The sequence below is a fragment of the Ranitomeya variabilis genome, chromosome 7 (genome assembly GCF_051348905.1).
Source record: "Ranitomeya variabilis isolate aRanVar5 chromosome 7, aRanVar5.hap1, whole genome shotgun sequence".
NCBI lineage: Eukaryota > Metazoa > Chordata > Amphibia > Anura > Dendrobatidae > Ranitomeya > Ranitomeya variabilis.
Window position 1 is genome coordinate 152,222,962 of NC_135238.1, and position 26,146 is coordinate 152,249,107.

A 26,146-nucleotide genomic window follows, 5' to 3' on the forward strand; every position below is an offset into this window, starting at 1 on the left:
AAGAACGAAATCTCAATGTAGAGCCTCTCAGCTTTCTGACAAATGATGATTGAATATAATTTACAGTCATAGCTTTGTACATGTAATTGAATGGTGGAATAAATACTTACCATCCAACTGAAGCATAACGTGAATTTTAAAATGTTTTTCATTGATTCCAAGAGTCCAGAATTTGATTCCAGAGTAATAATTTTCTTGCCTACACAAAGCAAAACAAAAAATGTCAGCTAAGACCAATGGAGAAAATACAATGCAAAACATGAAATACTAAATTTGTTCTGCTCACTTTGATTTGGTGTCTTCCAAAGATTAATGAGTAAAGGCCTCACATGTTCTTCAATGTTTTTCTAATGGCATCCATTCTTGATAGAAGGTCCAAAATATCCTCAAAATTCAACACTTAGAAGGTGCTCCTTTGTCAAGAATAGAAGTATTTTTTCAGTTCTTCTACAAAGTGCATGAGCCATAGCTTAACCCATGCAATACTTAAGAAATGTACATCCTAGATTATGTGCAGGCACACAAATTCACAACAATGCAGTTGCAACTAATCTGTAATAAGAGCTATTACCATACTTATCATTGTAAAATGTGAGGGTATTGCACAGAAGCAACCAGTTGGGTCAACAAATATTTTGGACCATATTTGGCTTGATGATAACAGATTTAAGCAACTGCCAAAAGAGAATTGCATGGATCGAGGATGGTCCTTCATTTCTTAACTGAAAAACAAAAGATTAGTTTGTAGTAATAAAAATGCAATCTCAATGTAAAGATTCTCAGCTTTCTGATACATGATGATTGCATATTGTCTACATTCAAAGCTTTAAAAATCTGATAGAATGCTTGAGCAATTGCTTACCACCCAGTTGGATTATGACCTGAATTCTTCAATGTTTTCCTAGGAATCCAAGAGTCCAGGAACCGCTTCCAGGTAAGGATCTTCCCGTTCTACAAAAAAGCAAAAACAAAAAATATATTTGGACAAAAAGGGAAGATTATATCCAAACATTTAAATATTACTTTAGTTCTACTGACCTTGATTTGTTTTTGTTTTTTTAAATGTTCAATAAAATCCACACATCTTCTTGAAGGTTCTTCTGAGTGAAACTTTTCTTGATGGAAGGTCCAAAGCAACTTCGTAATCCAACATTCCAAAGATGACCCTTTGACAAAAGCAGAAGATCCCTTCCAAGGTTCCTCTAGAACATGCATTAGCTATGCTATGGCTCATGCAATGAGCAACAAATTATTGCTCATAGCTCTGTGCATGCACATAGTTTCACAACAATGCAGTAAAACAAGTATTTGACAAGAACCTTTACTGCATTTATCAATGTGAAATGTGTGGGCATAGCATAGGAACAACCAAGCACTTGAACATGACCTTCTTCCCATAAATAGCCTGAGGATAACATGGTTCAGTGACTCCAAAAAGGGGAATTGCCTGGATCGAGGACGGTCCCTTGTTTTTCTAACGAAAACACAGCTGTTTAGCTTGTAGCAATAAAAATGAAATCTCAATGTACAGCCTCTCAGCTTTCTGACAAATGATCATTGAATATAATTTACAGTCATAGCTTTGCACATGTAATTGAATGGTGGAAGACATTTTTACCATCCAACAGACGCATAACGTGAATTTCAAAATGTTTTTCATTGATTCCAAGAGTCCAGAATTTGCTTCCAGTGAAATAATTTTCTTGCCTACACAAAGCAAAATAAATAATGTCAGCTAATACCAAAGGAGAAAATACAATGCAAAAATTGAAATACTAAATTTGTTCTACAGGGTGGGCCATTTATATGGATACACCTAAATAAAATGGGAATGGTTGGTGATATCAACTTCCTGTTTGTGGCACATTAGTTTATGGGAGGGGGGAAACTTTTCAGTGGGTGGTGGCCATGGTGGCCATTTTGAAGTCAGCCATTTTGGATCCAGCTTTATTTTTTTTTTATGGGAAGAGGGTCATGTGACATATCAAACTTATTGAGAATGTGGCAAGAAAAACAATGGTGTGTTTGGTTTTAACGTAACTTTATTCTTTCATGAGTTATTTTCAAGTTTATGACCACTAATAACACTGCTATGGGGGTGATTTAGAGTAGATATGACTATGGGGCTGCATTATACTACTATGGGGGTGCATTATACTACTGTGTTTGTGCATTTTATGACTGTAGGGGTGCATTATACTAATATAGGGATGCATTATCCTGCTATGGGGGTGCATTATACTGCTATGGGGCTGTATTATAAGATATATGACTATGGTGGTGCATTATACTACTATGGGGGTGCATTATACTACTATGTTTGTGTATTATACAACTATAGGGGTGCATTATACTACTATAAGGATGCATTATCCTTCTATGGGGGTGCATTATACTGCTATGGGGCTGTATTATAATATATATGACTATGTGTTGCATTGTACTGCTTTGGGGGTGCATTATACTACTATGGAGGTGCATAATACTACTATGGGGGTCCATTATATGACTGGGGCTGCATTATACTAATATGGGGTGCATTGTACTGCTATGGGGCTGCATTATACTCTGTACTGCTTTTGGGCTACATTAAGCTGCTGTGGGGATGCATTATACTGCTATGGGGGTGCATTACACTATATATGATTATGGGGTGCCTTATACTGCTATGGGGGTGCATTAAACTGTTATGGGGTGCATTATACTATATACTGCTATGGGGGTGCATTATACTACTATGTGCATTATACTACTATGTGCATTATACGACTATAAGGGTGCATTATACTACTACAGGGATGCATTATCCTGCTATGGGGGTGCATTATACTACATATGACTATGCGGTGCCTTATACTGCTATGGGGGTGCATTATACTGTTATGAGGTGCATTATACTATATACTACTATGGGGGTGCATTATACTACTTTGTGCATTATACGATTATAGGGGTGCATTATACTACTATAGGGATGCATTATCCTGCTATGGGGGTGCATTATACTGCTATGGGGCTGTATTATAATATATATGACTATGGTGGTGCATTATGCTGTTATGGGGGTGCATTATACTGTATACTGTGTGGTGCAGTGACCAATGTTGCAGCCAGGGGGCGCTGCATGTGCACTTCGGGATGCACTTGGAGACATAATTGTGTTGAAACAGCGACTGGTCATGTGATTAATGGACGCTATGTAAAGCAGGTGTGTGGGTAGCACATGGGGGAAGACAGGTGCAAGGTCCTGAGAGAAACCTCGGTGTTGGGTGTGCTAGCCCTGAACAGCACGACGTGAGGACAGGTCACCTGTGGTGAGGACCATGGACTGACGAGGAGTCAGCCTGTGGAGCAGGAGCTCCTACGATGTAACCCCGGACATGGGGAAAGGACTATGTGCTTTATTGAAGGTCAGTTACTGAACTGTGCGGCATGCAGTCACCCAGGACAACTGGACAAAGTAAGGTCCTGCATGTTTACTGACTGTGCTTCAAAGCCATATACTGTGAAATGCTAAGTCTTATGTGAGGTCTGTGATGTGGAACATGGCCTACCGTGGTTTATGCTGAGTGGATAATAAACCACATGGACTATTTATGAGAAAAACCGTGCCTGTCTATGTTTATCCTGCTGCCAAGCGAGTGTTCCCAAACCCGTAAGTAAGTGCAATCTTACGTATGGTGCTCGAATGCGGGCAACGGTCCAGGAGGCACGTTCAGAGTTGTTTGCTGTGGCTCGGCGGGGCCACGAAGATTGTGTCTGGCTGTAACTCGGCGGGGATACGAAGCTGACAAGCGGCTTGCTGTGGATCGGCGGGTCCACGAAGGTGACAAGCGGCTTGCTGTGGATCGGCGGGTCCACGAAGTCTGCGGTAGAGCCTTGTGGAGCATAGCTGCAGTTGCAGCAAGAGGTTCCGCAGCAGGCGGAGCTGCAGTGGCGGTGGCTTGTGGTCGGCAGCCCGAGGTGCCGGTTTTATGTGACTGCAGCGGCAGTACCAGCAGGAGCTGGTGAAGGGACATATAGAGAAAAAAAAAATTATTTTTTTTTTATTTTGTTTGCAGACTCTTAAAGGGCCAGTACAAGCCCAGAGACATAAGGGTGTACTGGGCGAACTGGGGCCTGAGTGCCGTGGGGAAGTCCACGGGGTGTCCCTAAAAGGGTGAAGTATTTGTGGAAATTATGTGTATGGGAGGTAGTAATGTTGAGAATGTGCCCCCTAGAGTTGACAGTCCTAAGGTGGGCATGACCAAGGAAAATGGTGAATGGGCCCAACTTAGTGACACAACGTTGGCAGAAACACCTTCCAAGACTGATGGGTCAGACGTCGGGTTGACCAGTGGGGTGGGAGCATCTGCCCAACTTACAGACATGTCACCTGGTGTGTACCCCAAGATGACTTTAAGTGATGTGGTTAATAAAGCCCCTGAAGCTGACACCCGGTTAGGGAGCAGCGCGAAGGTTCACCATGTTGTGGGGTGTGAGACTGGCTCTGGGGGTGACTGTGACATGTCTTGGCCAGTAACAAGCGCTACAGCAGAGTATGACGCTGTGCAATCAGAGGTACTGACACAGAGAAACGACAGGGCTCCACAGGCTGAAGTCATGATAGCGGTGGCAGCCATTCCAGAAAATGTGACCTGTTTAGATGGGGACGGCTGGTTCCCGGATGACCGATCGGGTGGTGGTGACTCCCATTCAGACGGTGACGGAAGCGGAAAAGAAGGCAGTAAGACTGACTCTGGTATAAGTAGCAAAACTTCCTCCCATCGCCGAAGACGTAAAAGAGGCAAAGGGGCTGAACCAGTTGCACCTTGTGAAGATTTGATGGGAGATGCGGAGGACCTGGAGTGTGTGAAGTACTCTGAAGTCCCTGTGAATGTGGACGAGGCTAAGGGTACTGTCACACTATACGATTTACCAACGATCACGACCAGCGATACGACCTGGCCGTGATCGTTGGTAAGTGGTTGTGTGGTCGCTGGGGAGCTGTCACACAGTCAGCTCTCCAGCGACCAATGATGCCGAAGGCCCCGGGTAAGCAGGGTAAACATCGGGTTACTAAGCGCAGGGCCGCGCTTAGTAACCCGATGTTTACCGTGGTTACCAGCGTAAAAGTAAAAAAAAACAAAAACGTACATACTTACATTCCGGTGTCTGTCCCCCGGCGTTCTGCTTCTCTCCACTGTGTCTGCGCCAGCCGGAAAGCACAGCGGTGACGTCAGACATCACCGCTGTGCTCGCTTTCCGGCCGGCCAGCGCTCACAGTGCAGAGAACCAGAACGCCGGGGGACAGACACCGGAATGTAAGTATGTACGGTTTGGTTTTTTTTACTTTTACGCTGGTAACCACGGTAAACATCGGGTTACTAAGCGCGGCCCTGCGTTTAGTAACCCGATGTTTACCCTGGTTACAAGCGAACGCATCGCTGGATCGCTGTCACACACAACGATCCAGCGATGACAGCGAGAGATCCAGCGACGAAAGAAAGTTCCAAACGATCTGCTACGACGTACGATTCTCAGCAGGGTCCCTGATCGCTGCTGCGTGTCAGACACAGCGATATCGTATGGATATCGCTGGAACGTCATGGATCGTACCGTCGTAGCGACAAAAGTGCCACTGTGTGACAGTACCCTAAGGTTGTCACTACTGAAGCCCAAGAGAGGGTTGAACCTGTTAATGAAGAGATAGGTAAAACTCTGAAGCGGCAGAGTGTGGATGAGCAAGCTGGCCCATCTGAAAATATATTTAAAGAAGTGATAATGCGACATGTGTTAGCCAATAGAGAACAGGATCATGAAATAGAGCTGATTAAAGAGACAGTGAAAGAACATGTCGAACGAGAAAGGGTCCTGAGACAAGCGGCTGAGCACAGGGTGGATGAGCTGGAGAAGGAAGTCTCTGAGCTCAGAGGTCACCTGTTCACATGGCAAAGTATGTATAAGACCCTAAAAGAAGACATGGAAGTGCTCAGAGAAGCACTAAAAGGCCCTCTACAAGAGAAAGAGGTGGTGGTCGCAGACTTATCGTGCCAGTACCAGAGTGGTAACGAGATGAAGCTGCTAATGCCCATCTTGACCAGGGGTCTGGAAGAGGGTAAAGCTGAAGAAGAGTGTGCGCTAAGAGCCGAACAAGATAGTCACCCGGTTGTGGCAGATGTCTTGATGGAAAGGTCGATGGCAAAGCAGGAGCCATCCGTTCCTGAAGAGAATGAGACTCCGCTCTTCAAGTGCGTGATAGATGTACCTGAAGAGGCGCAAGATGCATGCACCAGAGAGGGTGTGCATGAGGCCTTTAAAAAGGCAGTAGAAGCGTGTAGTGTGCATTGGGCACTAGAGACGAAACAGTTGTTGATACTGTCGACTAAGGAGGTCACAGTGAAGCGGGTGGCTGTCCTGAAGGATATGCACCTACAGTGCCTCCGCACGAAACAGATGATCCTGTTGAGGAATAATGAGGCCACTCGACGTCTGGAGCTTGCGAGAGAAGCTCAAAATCGGCTAGGCCTTGTGGAAGAAGTCATCCTAGTGCCCAAAGCTCTGGTAGCGAAAGTTGTCGGAAGACTTGGGAGAGTGATGCAGGAGATAGTGAATAAATCCGGTGTGAAGAGACTGAGGATATCGGCTGATGACGAGGCCCAGGACGTGGGTGAAGATGGGATGGTTCCATTTCTTATTGTTGGGTCCATGGAGAGTCTTGAGAATGTCCGGATGCTCCTGGGGTATCGCGTAACGTACCTAAAAGAGATCGAGCAGCTAAGACGTGAGAGAGAGCAGATGAATAAAGAGCTGCAGAAAATGGGAAACAGATGGCCGCCAGCTTCATCTCATGGGTTAGAGAGGCAAAGAGGTTCGCTAAGGCCTGAAGGTCCTCAAGGTGAAGCTAACAGAGGACATAAAGACCATGGAAGAAATGGCCAGCAGAGAGGTTACAGAAAGAGGCTTGATGAAAGAGATAAAAGAAGTGTCGTCTCAGTTAGCTCAGGGCTGAGTGACTTAGGTGGGAGACCCGGTAGAGGACGTGTTGACAAACAGTCAGTCCAGACAGGTCGTATGGGTGCAAGGGGATTGCGACGCCAGATTGACCATGATGCCTAAACCCGACTGAGAGGGCCCTCTCGCCTAGTAGGACAAGGTGACGTGGGTTCCCGGTATCGGAACCCCGGGTTTATGTTATGTGTCCACCCCAATAGGGTTGAACAAAGGGGGGAGGTATGTGGTGCAGTGACCAATGTTGCAGCCAGGGGGCGCTGCATGTGCACTTCGGGATGCACTTGGAGACATAATTGTGTTGAAACAGCGACTGGTCATGTGATTAATGGACGCTATGTAAAGCAGGTGTGTGGGTAGCACATGGGGGAAGACAGGTGCAAGGTCCTGAGAGAAACCTCGGTGTTGGGTGTGCTAGCCCTGAACAGCACGAGGTGAGGACAGGTCACCTGTGGTGAGGACCATGGACTGACGAGGAGTCAGCCTGTGGAGCAGGAGCTCCTACGATGTAACCCCGGACATGGGGAAAGGACTATGTGCTTTATTGAAGGTCAGTTACTGAACTGTGCGGCATGCAGTCACCCAGGACAACTGGACAAAGTAAGGTCCTGCATGTTTACTGACTGTGCTTCAAAGCCATATACTGTGAAATGCTAAGTCTTATGTGAGGCCTGTGATGTGGAACATGGCCTACCGTGGTTTATGCTGAGTGGATAATAAACCACATGGACTATTTATGAGAAAAACCGTGCCTGTCTATGTTTATCCTGCTGCCAAGCGAGTGTTCCCAAACCCGTAAGTAAGTGCAATCTTACAACTGCTATAGCGTTTCATTATACTGCATATGATTATGAGGTGCATTATACTGCTATGAGGGTGCATTATACTGATATTGGGTTGTATTATGCTATATATGACTATGGGGTGCATTTTACTCTGTGGGTTACTCTATGACTATGGGATTATACTGCTATGGGGGGTGTTATTCTCCTGTGGGGGTGCATTGTACTGCTATGGGGTGCATTATACAACTATGGGGTGCATTATATGACTATGGGGGTGCATTGTACTGCTATGGGGATTCATTATGCTATGCATTTCCATTATTCTGCTATGGGGGTGCATTTTACTGCTATGGTGGTGCATTATACTGCTATGCAGCCACAGTATAGTCCTATGGGGGTGCACTATAGTATATATGACTATGTGATGCATTGTACTGCTTTGGGGGTGCATTATACTACTATGGAGGTGCATAATACTACTATGGGGGTGCATTATATGACTGGGGCTGCATTATACTAATATTGGGGTGCATTATGCTGCTATGGGGCTGTATTATACTGTATACTGCTTTTGGGCTGCAATAAGCTGCTATGGGGATGCATTATACTGCTATGATGGTGCATTAAACTATATGCTGCTATGGGGGTGCATTATACTGCTTTGGGTGTGCATTATACTGTATATGATTATGGGGTACATTATACTGCTATTGGGGTGCATTATACTATATGCAGTGGGGAAAAAAGTATTTAGTCAGCCACCAATTGTGCAAGTTCTCCCACTTAAAAAGATGAGAGTTGGCTTAATTGACATCATAGGTAGACCACACCTATCAGAGCCAAAACGAGAAAACAAATCCAGAAAATCACCTTGTCTGATATTGCAAGATTTATTTTGCAAATTATGGTGGAAAATAAGTATTTGGTCACCTAAAGACATGCAAGATTTCTGGCTCTCACAGACCTATAACTGCTCCTCTGTCCCCCACTCATTACCTGTAGTAATGGCACCTGTTTGAGCTTGTTATCAGTATAAAAGACACCTGTCCATAACCTCCATCAGTCATACTCCAAACACCACTATGGTGAACACCAAAGAGCTGTTGAAGGACACCAGAAACAAAATTATAGCCAAGCAACAGGCTGGGAAGACTGATTCTGCAATAGGCAAGCAGCTTGGTGTTATAAAATCAACTGTGGGAGCAATAATAAAATGGAAGACATACAAGACCTCGATCTTGGACTCCACGTAAGATCTCACCCTGTGAGGTCAAATTGATCACAAGAACAGTGAGCAAAAATCCCAGAACCACACGGGGACACCTAGTGAATGACCTGCATAGAGCTGGGACCACCGTAACAAAGGCTTCCATCAGTAACACACTACGCAGCCAGACTTAGATCCTGCAGTGAAAGACGTGTCCCCCTGCTTAAACCAGTACATGTCCGATCCCATCTGAAGTTTGCTAGAGAGCATTTGGATAATCCAGAAGAGTACTGGGAGAATGTCATATGGTCTGATGAAATCGAAGTAGAACTGTTTGGTAGAAAGAACACTTGTCATGTTTGGAGGAGAAAGAGGGCTAAGTTGCATCCAAAGAACACCATACCTACTGTGAAGCATGGGGGTGGCAACATCGTGCTTTGAGGCTGCTTCTCTGCAAAGTGACCAGGACAATTGATCCGTGTACATGAAACAATGAATGGGGCCATGTATCGTGAGATTTTGAGTGCAAACCTCCTTCCATCAGCAAGGACATTGAAGACCAAACATGGATAGGTCTTTCAGCATGATAATGATCCCAAACACACTGCCAGGGCAATGAAGGAGTGGCTTCGTAAGAAGCATATGAAGGTCCTGCAGTGGCCTAGCCAGTCTCCAGATCTCAACCCCATAGAAAATCTTTTTAGAAAGTTGAAAGTCTGTGTTGCCCAGAGACAGGCCCAAAACATCACTGCTCTAGAGGAGATCTGCATGGAGGAATGGGACAACATACCACCAACAGTGTGTGCCAACCTTGTTAAGGCTTACAGAAAACATTTGACCTCTGTCATTGCCAACGAAGCATATATAACAAAATATTGAGATGATCGTTTGTTAATGACCAAATACTTATTTTCCACCATAATTTTCTAAATAAATCTTGCCAAATCAGACAAGGTGATTTTCTGGATTTGCTTTCTCATTTTGACTCTCACAGTTGTGGTCTACCTATGATGTCAATTACAGGCCTCTCTCATCTTTTTAAGTGGGAGAACTTGCACAATTCGTGGCTGACTAAGGCTGGGTTCACACTAGCGTTTGTGAAAGCAGCATAGGGCTGCGTACTTCTTACCTTCAGATCCGCATACATCTGCATCCATCCTGCGTAACTATCATTAACATTGTGTACGCAGGGACATGCGTGGTCATGCTTTGTATGCGAATGCGTCACTGTGCGGCGTTATTTACGTGCCCGCCGAATGCAACATGTTAAAGATAGGTGCGCAGGACGGATGCAGATGTATGCGGATCTGAAGGTAAGAAGTACGCAGCCCTAAGCTGTGTACACAAATGCTAGTGTGATCCTAGCCTAAATACTTTTTCCCCACTGTATGATTATGGGGTACATTATACTCATACGGAGGTGCATTATACGGCTTTGGGGGTGCATTATACTATAAATGACTATGGTGGTGCATTATACTGCTACAGGGGCGCATTATACTCCTATCGGGGATGCATTATACTATATATGACTATAGGGGTGCATTTCATTGCTGTGAGGGTGCATTATACTACTACGGGTATGCATTTTACTATATATAAGACTATGGAGGTGCATTATACTACTATATATGACTATGAGATGCATTATATTATTATGGATGACTGTGGGGTGCATTATACTATTATGGATGACTGTGGTGTGCATTATACTGTTATGGATGATTACGGGGTGCATTATACTAATTCTAGATGGCTATGGGGTGCATTACATTATTATAGATGACTATGGGGCGCATTAAATTACTATAAATCACTATGGGGCAGTATGGGAGGACACTTGGGGTTCAGAATGTGGGATATTATTACTCTAGGACAGTGTTCCCCAACTCCGGTCCTCAAGAGCCACCAACAGTTCATGTTTTCAGGATTTCCTAAGTATTGCCCAGGTGATGGAATTATTGCCTCTCCAGGTGATGCAATTATCACCTGTGCAATACTAAGGAAATCCTGAAAACATGACCTGTTGGTGGCTCTTGAGGACCGGAGTTGGGGAACACTGCTCTAGGAGCTAATTAAAGAATATTATTTTTGAGGATACTGTTTTCAGCGTGGGGGAGGAGAGGTACTGTAACTGGGCAGGGCTGCACAGTCGCTTTTTTTTCTTCATCTGGCATAGTGTAGAGGTTGGGGAAAAATTGGGGAATGTGCTCTAGATAACTGCTTTATTTTCTGCAGAGACAAGTCCTAGCTGGTAGAAGCGATAGCGGTGTGCGCTGGATGAAGATGACGTCACCGGTGAGTCAGTGTGTTACCTGTACACGAGCACTGTACACTGCAAACCATATACAGAGTTCCTATGTATAATGTCACTGGTGATCACTGTATTACCTGTACACTATATACAGAGCTCCTGTGTATAATGTAACTGGTGATCACTGTATTACCTGTACACTATTTACAGAACTCCTGTGTATAATGTCACTGGTGATCACTGTATTATATGTACACTATACACTATATACAGAGCTCCTATGTATAATGTCACTGGTAAGTCAGTGAGTTACCTATACACTGACACTATACATTGCAGACTATGTACAGAGCACCTGTGTATAATGGCACGTATGGTAAAATTTGTATTTTTTTTATTAATGATCAGTATTGTAGTATCCATTAACTATGTGGTGGTAATATGTGGTCCGGCCATGGTGTGGTGGTATTTGTTCCTTGTATGTGGTATTATTCAGTCACTATGTAGAGATAATGCGGTCTGGTCATGGTGTGGTGGTATTTGTCCCTTGTATGTGGTATTATAGGTCATTATGTCATGGTAATATGTGGTCCGGCCATGGTGTGGTGGTATTTGTTCCTTGAATGTGGTATTATTCAGTCACTATGTGGTTATAATGCGGTATGGCCATGGTGTGGTGGTATTTGTCCCTTGTATGTGGTATTATTCAGTCACAATGTGGTGGTAATATGTGGTTCGGCCATGTTGTGGCGGTATTTGCGCCTTGTATGTGGTATTATTCGGTCACTATGTGGTGGTGATATGTGGTATGGTCACTTGTATGTGGTATTATTGTTCATTTTAAAAAATATATGTGACTAATTCCCTTAAAGAAACATAAATAGAAATATACCTAAAAAGAGTATTAGATATTTTAACAAAATGTTTAATAGGTTAGAGTAGGGTAGGGTCCAGGCAAAAGAGTCTACCTAGTTGTGGTGGTGGCTTAAAAAAAATCTTTTAGCCAGACAGAAGCTGCTGACTTTGCACTAATCTCCCGATATCTTCCCTCACGTAATCTCTGGTCCTCCTAAGACCTCCTTCTCTCCTCCACACTTATTCGCTCCTCACCCAACTGCCTCCAAGACTTCTCCCGAATATCCCCCATCCTCTGGAATTCTTTGCCCCAACATGTCCGACTATCAACCACATTTGGATCCTTCAGACTGAACATGAAAACCCACCTCTTCAGGAAAGCTAACAGCCTGCATTCACCCCGCTGCCTCCTCACCACCACCGGAGCTACAGCCTCAGCAACACCAGAGCTGCTGCAACCCCTCAACCTACTGTTTCCTTCCCCACCATCCTGTAGAATGTAAGCCCGCAAGGGCAGGGTCCTCGCCCCTCTGCATCAGTCTGTCATTGTTACTTTGCCTACTGTAAGGGATTTCTGTAATTTGTATGTAACCCCTTCTCATGTACAGCACCATGGAATCAATGGTACTGTATAAATAAATAATAATAATAATGTATGTGATCTGGTGTTAGATGGGAACTGATTATGTGTGGTTCGTGAAGACATGGTGCAGATGTGGAGTTTTTCTATGAGTGGGCGATGGGACTGTGGAAGGTTCAAGGGTTGGAGGTGGAGCCTGCGCGGAAACTCAAGGGGGCGAGAAAATGTTGCCAGTATAGGGCCCTGAAATTCCTTGTGACATTCCCTGATTGTCATAAAAAACTCTCTGCTGCCCCACATCACCCCAAACAAAAAATTTGTCTGGGGTTGGGGGGAAGATTTATTATGAGATTATTACTGCAGAGCAGATTGAGTTTACCATATTTAGTAATTTCATAACAATCCCCCGGCTGCTCAACCCAACACCCACACAATAGTCCTGGTGTAATCAGCACTAAATGTAATAATCTCATAGTAAACCCTTTGTTACCTTGATGAGGTCTTTGTTTGGCATCAGAAGAAAAATCTGCAGTCACTCAATGTGACTGCAGACTGCTGACCACATTGTGTGATATGCATGGGGTCACAATTCCCCTGTATTCCTAGTATGTATGTGTGGTTATGTAACCACTAATCTAAATTCTAGTCCCTGACCCCGCATCTCAGCCGGGGAGCCGGCATATGGCATAACTGTAGGTCATAAGTCAGAAAGGGTCAAAGGGGTCATTTCACTGATTTTTATGTCATGTAGTGCTGATACATACTGAGACGCATGCAAGATCAGAAGGCATTGTGCACTTATCTTGGAAGGTTTATGGGGTCGTAAATTAATTGGCACTGCTCATCTCAGATTTGGAACAGATTGGCTCCATAGCACCACTTTAAAAGGATTGACAATCTTTTCTTAATTGCCCCAAGGTGTAGCATAAAATAAACTGTTTTTGTAGTGTCCTGATGGGCTCCATTCCTCCAATATTAACGATATGTCCCCAATTCGTATCCTGACTTAAATAATGTCATGTGACCACTGCAGCCGAGAAACAGTGTTTCCTCCAGTCTGGTAGAATAGTGAATGCTGCAGCCAATCAGTGGTCACATGACATTGTTTATGTCAGGATATGAGTGAAGAGGAATAACGCTGGTCTGACAGGAACATGCTGCTGCTGCTGTTAATAAGGGGTCATCTAGTAATAGACAACCCTTTAAAGAAGGGGTGGGGAATTTTTTTTCTGCCAAGGGCCATTTGGCTATTTATACCATACTTCGGGGGTCGTCCATACTCCGCCCACAAAGTACATCCTGACTCTGGGACTGGGTTCAGGATGTAATCTTTCATTGCATGCCCTTCAGTGTTCAGTAGTGAACACTGTATATGTGTGTGCTAACAGAGCAAGAAGAAATTAATGAGCTGGTGGCAATCAAAATACACCTCCCTGCCCAAGAATGCAGTCCTTGAGAATCTGCCTGATAAAAGGTCATTGAGGGCCGTAAATTGCCCTGGAGCCTGAAATTCCCCACCCCTGCTTTAAAGGGAACCTGTCAGCAGGATTGTGCACAGTAACCTATGCACAGTGTCAGGTCGGCGCCGTTATACTGATTAAAATGATACCTTGGTTGATGAAATCCATTGTGTGGTTGAAATTCTCGTGCCCTAAGGTGGGGTTGGGGTCTGTGGTGCTCTGATTAGATATTCATAATGCAGACTGCAGACAGGTCACTGATCCCTCACTGACCCGCCCCCTAGTTTGCATAATGAATACCTAACATACTGAATAAAATAAAAGACTTCTGCAAGTAGGTGCACTTGCGCTGCGGCATAATCACATGGCTACTATGCACTTAATCCCTTTTGCAGTTTTACATGAGTGAGGAAAAAAAGTTATTTTGAAGAGATCCGATAGCTGCTGTTGCGCAGGCGCCGGTGGCGTCATCTTGCTGGAGAAAAAAACAAAATGTCCTCCATCTTGGTGGTCGCTTAAGTAAATCTGCAAAAGGGATTAAGTGCTCAGTAACGATGTGATTATGCTGCAGCGCAGCGGCCAAGGCCAGCACCTGCCTCCAGAAGCAATTTTTTTAAATTCAGTATGTTAGGTTTCATTATGCAAACTAGGAGGCGGGGCAGAGGGAGCAGTAACCCATCAGAAGTCTGCATTATGAATATACACTCACCGGCCACTTTATTAGGTACACCATGCTAGTAACGGGTTGGACCCCCTTTTGCCTTCAGAACTGCCTCAATTCTTCGTGGCATAGATTCAACAAGGTGCTGGAAGCATTCCTCAGAGATTTTGGTCCATATTGACATGATGGCATCACACAGTTGCCGCAGATTTGTCGGCTGCACATCCCAAAGATGCTCCATACAAGGCAGGATGGATCCATGCTTTCATGTTGTTTACGCCAAATTCTGACCCTACCATCCGAATGTCGCAGCAGAAATCGAGACTCATCAGACCAAGCAACGTTTTTCCAATCTTCTACTGTCCAATTTCGATGAGCTTGTACAAATTGTAGCCTCAGTTTCCTGTTCTTAGCTGAAAGGAGTGGTACCCGGTGTGGTCTTCTGCTGCTGTAGCCCATCTGCCTCAAAGTTCGACGCACTGTGCGTTCAGAGATGCTCTTAGGCCTACCTTGGTTGTAATGGGTGGCGATTTGAGTCACTGTTGCCTTTCTATCAGCTCGAACCAGTCTGCCCATTCTCCTCTGACCTCTGGCATCAACAAGGCATTTCCGCCCACAGAACTGCCGCTCACTGGATTTTTTTTCTTTTTCGGACCATTCTCTGTAAACCCTAGAGATGGTTGTGCGTGAAAATCCCAGTAGATCAGCAGTTTCTGAAATACTCAGACCAGCCCTTCTGGCACCAACAACCATGCCACGTTCAAAGGCACTCAAATCACCTTTCTTCCCCATACTGATGCTCGGTTTGAACTGCAGGAGATTGTCTTGACCATGTCTACATGCCTAAATGCACTGAGTTGCCGCCATGTGATTGGCTGATTAGAAATTAAGTGTTAACAAGAAGTTGGACAGGTGTACCTAATAAAGTGGCCGGTGAGTGTATAATCAGAGCACCACATACACCAGCCCCACCTTAGGGCACGAGAATCTCATTAACACAAAACTGAAAATAAAGATTAAGAAACAGCCACAAGACGGATTTCATCAACCCAGATATCATTTTATTCAGTATAACGGCAGCGACCTGACACTGTCTGTAGGTAAGGCTACTTTCACACTAGTCCATCGGTACGGGCTGTCGCAAACCGTCAGCCCGACATACCGACGGACAGTGTGCTAATTAATCACAACATGGGCAGCAGATGTAGTCTTATGACGCATCCGCTGCGCATTCTGCAGTCCGGGGAGGAGGGGGCGGAGTTTCGGCCGTGCATGCGCAGTCGAAAATGGCTGACTCGACGCACAAAAAAAGTTACATGGAACTTTTTTGTGCCAACGGTCCGCCAAAACACAACGCATCCATCGCACCACGGATGCGACGTGTGGCCATACGTCACAATGTATCGCTAATGTAAGTCTATGGGGAAAAAACAACAGACAACTTTGCAGGATGCGTTTTTTCTCCTAAACGACGCATTACGACGTATTCCAAACGACGCTAGTGTGAAAGTCGCCTTACTGAGCACAATCCTGCTGACAGGTTCCCTGTAACATAAACCTTCTCTTGGCCTGTTATTGCAGTTCAGCCTTTTCTAGAGGTTACACTAATCCTCTATTAAAGGAGTATTAAACTTAAAGGATTCTCATCTGTATTGGTCAGATATTAAAATGATATGGTCCTCACCTTCCCTGAGTCCAGCTCTGGCTGTCCGCTGCTGCTATGGGCTCTATATATTGGTGAGCTCACAACTACAGCCAATACACGGAGACCTGGGCAGCGGAGAGCCTGCGCTGGACCCGGGGAAGGTGAGGGGAGCTTCTGATTCTATTATTTATACACAGCACTGCCCGATACAGAGGACTCTCTGGAGAGAGGAAAACCCATTTCATGCTTGGAGACATGTATCTCTTTATATGTAGTGAGGACTTAACATTCTGTAAACGTGTTTACTATAAATGTGACTTTCTGCAATTTACTTACTCCTCCTTGTATAAAAATACTCCTCAAAATTATAAATTATGTAAAATATGTAGTGCGACCTCTGCTCTTATGAATATTCACCACTGTATGTATTGTATTTTTCAACATTTTGCTACTTTTCTCCCCCCAGTGATGTTCATAGACTTCTATTATATGTTATACTCTTACAAACATTATCTATGCCATACTATCATCCTTATTTATTTCTCCTAGCACAGGTGACATGTTCCCTCGTTCCCCAAAGAGTAGAACCCACTGACTCATTTTTATTTTATTTTCAATTAATTTTTATTTGGTTTAATCAGATTAAAACATTTGTAACTTTTTTTTATGACAAAGACACAATCAATTAAACATCATATCAATAGTTGCCCTACAATTAGGATTATTAAGTATGACTGTTTTTTTAAGTAATTTTTATTTGGTTTTACAATGCAATCAATACACAATATACTGATCACTGGCACATAGGGTGTTCATCTCCCGTGTGCTGGGCCAGCAGGGCTCAGGATATCACAATACCTATTACATTAGTAAATGCAGAGAAAAGAGATCCCTATTTAACAAAACCTAAAATCAAAATCTATAATCATTACCATAAATGCACATAACAATATTCAAGTAATAAATATATATTTAAATATATATATATACCAGGATGAATGGTATATAGATGAAAATACCAGGCTGAGGGACATATATGGCAGGATGTAGGGTATATATACATGTATAGCAAGATGGGGCTAAGATGAGGGACAAATATACCTGGAGGGCCAAATCTTGCACCGGGGCCCATCGGACCCTAATTACATCCCACATCTGCACGGTACCAGGGCTGGGGTCAGGTAAAACAAGAAACTCCTCACCGGCACCAACCGACACATTCCAACTGTCATGTAACAAGTGGCAGAAAAAGAAAACATCTGATTGGTTGGTTCAAAAATTCACTCATTAATATTAACAAAGCAAACAAAGCAAGCAGCTGATTGGTTCATTACACTCATCACTTAGGTAAATGAGAGAATCAATCTGATCATTTAGATTTTCACATGTAAAACTGTGTATGGAGAAATATGTCACGTGATATGATATTTAAATCATACCTTGGACTTATGAACCCTTTTTACAAAACGTAGCTTGTTCTTAGCAATTAAAAATAATCTACAGTAAGACACCACACCGCTTTATGTTATCACATGAAACTCCCCTGAAGCATCCACATACAATCAGGAAAGTTATCCAGTTGTTGCGTTACACACATTTGTTTAAAGGGATCCGCTTTTCCCCCTCCACTTTCAGCATTTTCTTGGGATTTCTGTGTAAACCTCAGTTGTTCTAAGCTGTTCATAGTTCAAAATTATTACAAGGTCTAAATACCAGAAAAACGTATTCAATATAAATCGAAATCAGCATTGAACTTATGCAAAAATAATATGTAAAATGCAATACAAGTAAAAACTATACAGAATTAATATTGTAAAATAAGATCTTGTTTTGGTTGAGAACATATGATATGCGTGTAGACGACCTTCCACCAAATTTTTCATGTTGACCTGGACACACAACATAATAGTGGCTGCAGAAGTGGAATAAAAGTTTTTTTTTCTTTTATTTCACCTCTCTTGCAGATATACCAGCAAACAAAGTATTTGGCATCTAATGAGTTCACTTTAGTTAAGCTGAAGTGGGTGTTTTCATTGGGGTGTGTACTTATTCTCCCTGTAGGAGTTGCTCTCCGGTAACACCCACTTGGACGTGACAAAAGTTAACTCATTAGGTGCCAAATGATTTGATTGCTGATATCGCCACAAGGAGAGATGAAATTAAAAATAAATAAATAAAATGTTTTATTCTGCTCTGCAGCCACTATTACATCTTGTGTTCAGTTCAGCATGAAAAATGTGATGAAAGGTCCTTTACACGTATACCATACAGTCTCAACCAAACACAAGATCTTATTTTACATTTTTAATTCTCTATAGTTTTTATTTATCTTGTATTTTACATATATGTTTGAGCATAAGTTCACTTATGGACTTTAGAAATAGTACATATTATGTTATTGGGTTTCTTTTTTTCACTCATGGATTACAATGATCCCAAATCCTGGGGCAGGGAATATCTAAGGTTAAAATTGAAAACTTTTATTAATCCAGGATCACCCTGATATTCTAACATATAATTGGAAATCCACTGTGGTGAATAAACTCATGTCTAATATTCAGGGCTTCTACCAGGTATTTCAGAGCACCATACTGCCAAAATGTTTGGGCCCCAGTTAGACTCCACCCAGGCTCCACCTGTACCCCAACTGCGCCTCCAACCCTTGAACATTCCAGTTCCACAGCCCACTCTTGGAAAAACTCCGCTTCTGTACCACGTCCTCACCAATCACACATTAACAGTTCCCATAGAACACCAGATCACATACATGGGCCGACAGCTTTTGTTTTGCCAAAAGATTTTTTAAGAAGCCATCATGACATGGTAGACTCTTCTTGTCAGGGTCCTACTCTACTCTAACCTATTAAACATTTCTCAAAATACCCCATGCTCTTTTAGGTATATTTTTATTTATTTTTCTCTAAGGGAATTTGTCACATACATTTTTTAAAACGACCAATGATACTATACACAAGGGACAAGCGCCATCACAGCATGACCAGATCACATATTACCTGCACATAGTGACCGGATAATACCACATACAAGGAACAAATGCCACCACACCATGCCCAGACCACATATTAACGCCACATACTGACCGAATACTACAATGCTGATCATTAATTAAAAAAAGACAATACTAAGTGCCATTATACACAGGAGCTTTGTATATAGTGTCAGTGTACAGGTAATACAGTGATCACCAGTGACATTGTACTTTGGAGCTCTGTATATAGTGTCAGTGTACAGGTAATACAATGATCACCAGTGACATTATACACGAGCTCTGTCTATAGTTTCAGTGTACAGGTTGTACGGTGATCATCACTGACATTATAAGATCCCAAATTTCTTTCACCACCTTCCAAACAATCTTCCAATGGTTACTTGAATGCGTACATAACTAAAATCCATGAGATAGGTCAGAACTAAAACCCATGAGATAGGTCAGTCTTAGGTGTCTGATATTTAGGGCATGCAGTTTTTCTGTCCGGTTTCAATTCTGCCCTAAGTGAGTCAAATTCGTAAATTGTATTGTACATAGTTTTAACACTCCAAACTTAGTGTATTACCATCTTACTAGTAATTTTCTGTATAGATTCTATTACCTGAAAGTAATTTGCAAATCATTGGACAGTAAATTGTGCAGTAGATGCTTGGTCTTTGTGTTGTGATTTCTGCTGGAACATGGACTTTTATGACTTTGATACATCAGCTTGCACATGACACTGTCCCTATGGAAGAAATTATAGTCATTTACATTCCAGAAGAGACGACATGTGACATCCCACAGGGGCGTAACATCTGCGATTGCGGAGGTCGCAACCAGACCCATGTGGGTGGAGGCTCAATGACGTCAGCACAATCCTCAACTGGGTGTGCATCCTCAGACCCACGTTTAGTTGAAGTGTATTGTGGCGCAGAGACACATCGGGTCTGTGCATGGCAATACACACTGCAGGCAAATCCGAGGTCAGAAGTTGACTATGGGGGAGCAATATACTGCTATGGGGGTGCATTATACTACTATGGGGGTGCATTATACTACTATGGGGCTTTATTATACTCCTATAGGGGTGCATTACACTATATATTACTATTGGGGTGCATTACACAGCTATAGGGGTGCATTATACTACTATGGGGTGCATAATACTGCTATGAGGGTGCATTATATGACTATCAGTGTGCATTTTACAACTGTGGGGGTGCATTATACTACTATAAGGGTGCATTATACTGCTATAGGGTGCATTATAATGCTATGGGGCGCATTATACTGCTATAGGGTGCATTATAATACTATGGGGCGCATTATATGACTATGGGGTGCATTAAACTGCTATGGGTTTGCATTATATATGACTATGGGGTGCATTAAACTGCTATGGGTTTGCATTATATATGACTATGGGGGTGCATTAAACTGCTATTGGAGTGCATTTTACTGCTACTGGGGTAGATTATAATGCCATGGGGGTGTATTATACTATATACTGCTATGGGGATGCATTATGCTGCTATGTGGGTGCATTATACTGCTATGGGGTGCATTATACTGCTATTATGGTGCATTATACTACTATGAGGGCACATTATACTGATTTGGGGTGCATTATACTGTGTATGACTATGGGTTGCATTATACTGCTATGGGAGTGCATTATACTGCTATTGGGGTGCATTATAATATATATGACTATGGGGTGCATTATACTTCTGTGGGGGTGCATTACACTATATATGACTATTGGGGTGAATTATACTCCTATGGGGTGCATCATACTAAACATGACTTTTTGGGTGCATTATACTGCTATGGGGCTACATTATACTCCTATGGGAGTGCATTATACGACTATGTGGGTGCATTATACGACTATGGGGGTGCATTATACGACTATGGTGGTGTATTATACTGCTATGGGGGTGCATTATACTTCTGTGGTGGTGCATTACACTATATATGACCATTGGGGTGCATTATACTCCTCTGGGGTTCATTATATTATACATGACTATGGTAGTGCATTATACTGCTATAGGGGTGCATTATACTATATATGACTATGGGGTGGATTATACAGCTATGGGGGTTCATTATATTATATATGACTATGGGGGTGCATTAAACTACAATGGGGTGCATTATACTACTATGGGGTGAATTATACGGCTATAAGGGTGTATTATACAACTATGGGGATGCGTCATACTACTATAGGGTATATTATACCACAATGAGGGTGCATTATACTACTCTGGGGTGCATTATACGACTATGGAAGTGCATTATACTACTGTGGGGGTTCATTGTACTGCTATGGGATGCAATTTACTACTCTGGGGTGAATTATACTACTATGTGGTGTATGATGCTGCTATGGGGTGCATTATACTCCTATGGGGCTGCATTATACTCCTATGGGGGTGCATCATACTGCAATAGGGGTGCATTATACTACTGTTGGGGTGCATTATACTACTAAAGGGTACATTATACTACTATGGGGGTGCATTATACTACCATGTGGGTGCATTATATGGCTATGGGGCTGCATTATACTAATATTGGAGTGCATTATACTGCTATGGGGTGCATTATACTGCTATGGGGCTGCATTATACTCTTATGAGGGTGCATTATACTATATATAACTATGGGGTGCCTTATACTGCTATGGGGGTGCATTATACTGTTATGGGGTGCATTATACTGCTATTGGGGTGCATTATACTATATCTGACTATGGGGTACATTATACTCATATGGGGTGTATTATAATATATATGACTATGGGGTGCATTATATGGCTTTGGGGTGCATTATACTATAAATGACTATGGCGATGCATTATACTGCTACAAGGGTGAGTTATCCTGATAAGGTAGTGCATTACACTGCTATGGTGCTGCATTATACTCCTATGGGGTGCTTTATAGAATATATGACTATGGGGGTGCATTATACTACTATGGGGTTGAATTATACTACTATGTGGGTCCATTATACGACTATAGGAGTACTTTATACTACTATGGGGATGCATTATACTGTTATGGGGCGGCATTATACTGCTATGGGGCTGCATTATACTCCTATGGGGCTGCATTATACTCCTATGGGGGCGCTTTATACTATACAGCTCTGGCAAAAATTAAGAGACCACTGCAAAATTTTCAGTTTGTCTGATTTTTCTCTTTATAGGTATATTTTTGAGTAAAATGTAAATTGTTCTTTTATTCTATAAACTTCTGACAACATGTCTCCAAATGTCCAAGCATTAAATTAAATTTTTTTTCTGAAAATGAGAAATGGTCCAGATTTAAAAAAACAGTACTTTCAGACCTCAAATAATGCAAAGAAAACAAGTTCATAATCATTTAAAAACAACAATACTAATGTTTTTGCTCAGGAAGAGTTCAGAAATCAATATTTTGTGGAATGACCATGATTTTTAATCACAGCTTTCATGCGTCTTGGCATGCTTTCCACCAGTCTTTCACACTGCTTCTGGCGCAAAAATGTAAGCAGTTCTTCTTTGTTTGATGGCTTGTGACTATCCATCATCCTCTTGATTACATTCCAGAGGTTTTGAATGGGGTTCAGGTCTGGAGATTGGGCTGCCCATGACAGGGTTTGGATGTGGTGGTCTCTTAATTTTTGCCAGCGCTGTATATGACTATGGTGGTGCAGATACGTCAGAAAGGGTCAAAGGTGTCATTTCAATAATCTTTATGTGATGTAGTGCTGATACATACTGAGACGCATGCAAGATCAAAAGGCACTGTGCATTTATCTTGGAAGGTTTATGGGGTCGTAAACTAATTGGCACTGCTCATCTCAGATTTGGAACAGATTGGCTCCATAGCACCACTTTAAAAGGATTGACAATCTTTTTCTTAATTGCCCCAAGGTGTAGCATAAAATAAACTGTTTACATAGCGTCCTGATGGGCTCCAATCCTCCAATATCAATGATATGTCTCCAATTGGTATCCTGACTTAAACAATGTCACGTGACCACTGCAGCTGAAAAACAGTGTCTCCTCCAGTCTGATAGAATAGTGAATGCTGCAGCCAATCAGTGGTCACATTACATTGTTTATGTCAGTATATGAGTAAGGAGGAATGTCGCTGGTCTGAAAGCTACCCGCTGCGGCTGTAAAGAAGGGGTCATCTAGTATTGGACAACCCTTTAAAGGGAACCTGTCAGCAGGATTGTTCACAGTGTCAGGTCGGCGCCGTTATACTGATTAAAATGATACCTTGGTTGATGAAATCCGTCTTGTGGTTGTTGTTTAGTCTTTATTTTCAGAGTGATTAATGAGATTCTCGTGCCCTAAGGCGGGGCTGGGGTATGTGGTGATTAGATATTCAAGTGCAGACTGCTGACAGGTCACTGCTCCCTCACTGCCCCGCCCCCTAGTTTGCATAATGAAACCTAACATACTGAAGAAAAAAAAATGCTTCTGTAGGCAGGTGCCGGCCGTGTTACCTGCGCTGCGGCATAATTGCATGGTTACTGTGCACTTAATCTCTTTTGCAGATTTACTTGAGCGAAGAAAATAAAAAAGTCATTTTGAAAATGGTGCCTGCCACGCCTGCGCAGTAGCAGCTTTCGGTTTGTATAGAGATCCGATAGCTGCTGTTGCGCAGGCGCCGGCGGCACCATCTTGCTGAAGAAGAAATAAAATTGTCCTCCACCAACATGGCGCCGCCCGTGACTTCATGCTTGGAGACATGTATCCCTTTATATGTAGTGAGGACTTAACATTCTGTAAACGTGTTTACTATAAATGTGACTTTCTGCAAATTACTTACTCCTCCTTGTATAAAAAATACTCCTCAATATTGCTTAAAAGAGTATTCCTAACCTGCTGTAAAATATGTAGTGCGACCTCTGGTCTTATGAATATTCACCACTGTATGTATTTTATTTTCCAACATTTTGCTACTTTTTTCCCCCCAGTGATGTTTATAGACTTCTATTTTATATGTTAAAGTCTTACATACATTATCTATGCCATACTATCATCCTTATTTATTTCTCCTAGCACAGGTGACATGTTCACTCGTTCCCCAAAGAGTAGGACCCACTGACTCATTTTTATTTTATTTTCAATTAATTTTTATTTGGTTTTCTCAGATTAAAACATTTCTAACTTTTTTTTATGACAAAGACACAATCAATTAAACATCATATCAATAGTTGCCCTACAATTAGGATTATTAGGTATGACTTTTTTAAATAAATTTTTATTTGGTTTTACAATGCAATCAATACAACACAAAATATAATGATCACTGGCACATAGGGTGTTCATCTCCCATGTGCTGGGCCAGCAGGCCTCAGAATATCACATATAATAATAATAATAATATATATAATAACATATAATATATAATATAATCATTACCATAAATACACATAACAATATTCATGTAATATATATATTTAAATATATATATATATATATACCAGGATGGATGGTATATAGATGAAAATACCAGGCTGAGGGACATATATGGCAGGATGTAGGGTATATATACATGTATAGCAAGATGGGGCTAAGATGAGGGACATATATACCTGGAGGGCCAAATCTTGCACCGGGGCCCATCGGACCCTAATTACATCCCACATCTGCACGGTACCAGGGCTGGGATCAGGTAAAACAAGAAACTCCTCACCGGCACCAACCGACACATTCCAACTGTCATGTCACAAGTGGCAGAAAAAGAAAGCATCTGATTGGTTGGTTCAAAAATTCACTCATTAATATTAACAAAGCAAACAAAGCAAGCAGCTGATTGGTTCATTACACTCATTACTTAGGTAAATGAGAGAATCGATCTGATCATTTATATTTTCACATGTAAAACCGTGTATGGAGAAATATGTCACGCAATATATTTAAATCATATGTTGGATTTATGAACCCTTTTTACAAAACGTAGCTTGTTGTTAGCAATTAAAAATAATCTAAGACACCACACCGCTTTATGTTGTAACATGAAACTCCCCTAAAGGGTCCACATACAATCAGGAAAGTTTTCCAGTTGTTGCGTTACACACATTTGTTTAACCCCTTCCCGACCCATGACGCCACGTAGGCGTCATGAAAACCCGTGCCTTCCCGACCCATGACGCCTATGTGGCGTCATGGAATGATCGCGTCCCTGCAGATCGGGTGAAGGGGTTAACTCCGATTTCACCCAATCTGCAGAGACAGGGGGAGTGGTGCAGCGTTTTACACCTGTTCCTCAATAGGAATCCGCAGGTGAAATCCGCACAAAAAAACACTGGAAATCCGCTGTAAATCCGTAGGTAAAACGCAGTGCCTTTTACCTGCGGATTTTTAAAAAATGGTGTGGAAAAATCTCACACGAATCCGCAAAGTGGGCACATAGCCTTAAGGTTAGGGTTGGAATTAGAGTTAGGGTACCGTCTCACAGTGGCACTTTGATCGCTACGACGGTACGATCTGTGACGTTCCAGGGATATCCATACGATATCGCTGTGTCTGACATGCAGCAGCGATCAGGGACCCCGCTGAGAATCGTACGTCGTAGCAGATCGTTTGGAACTTTCTTTCGTCGCTGGATCTCCCGCTGTCATCGCTGGATCGTTGTGTGTGACAGCTATCCAGCGATGCGTTCACTTGTAACCAGGGTAAACATCGGGTTACTAAGCGCAGGGCCG

General features: G+C 42.6%; 1 long non-coding RNA gene across 1 annotated transcript; it reads right to left on the reverse strand.

The window, feature by feature from the left end:
- Positions 1 to 1,463: 1,463 nt before the first annotated feature.
- Positions 1,464 to 25,144, reverse strand: LOC143785684 (uncharacterized). Its single transcript, XR_013218051.1, has 4 exons — positions 25,034 to 25,144; positions 20,049 to 20,174; positions 17,539 to 17,662; positions 1,464 to 1,707 (listed from the first exon to the last, which is right to left on the reverse strand). It is a non-coding gene; the product is annotated as an uncharacterized LOC143785684 (long non-coding RNA).
- Positions 25,145 to 26,146: the final 1,002 nt, after the last annotated feature.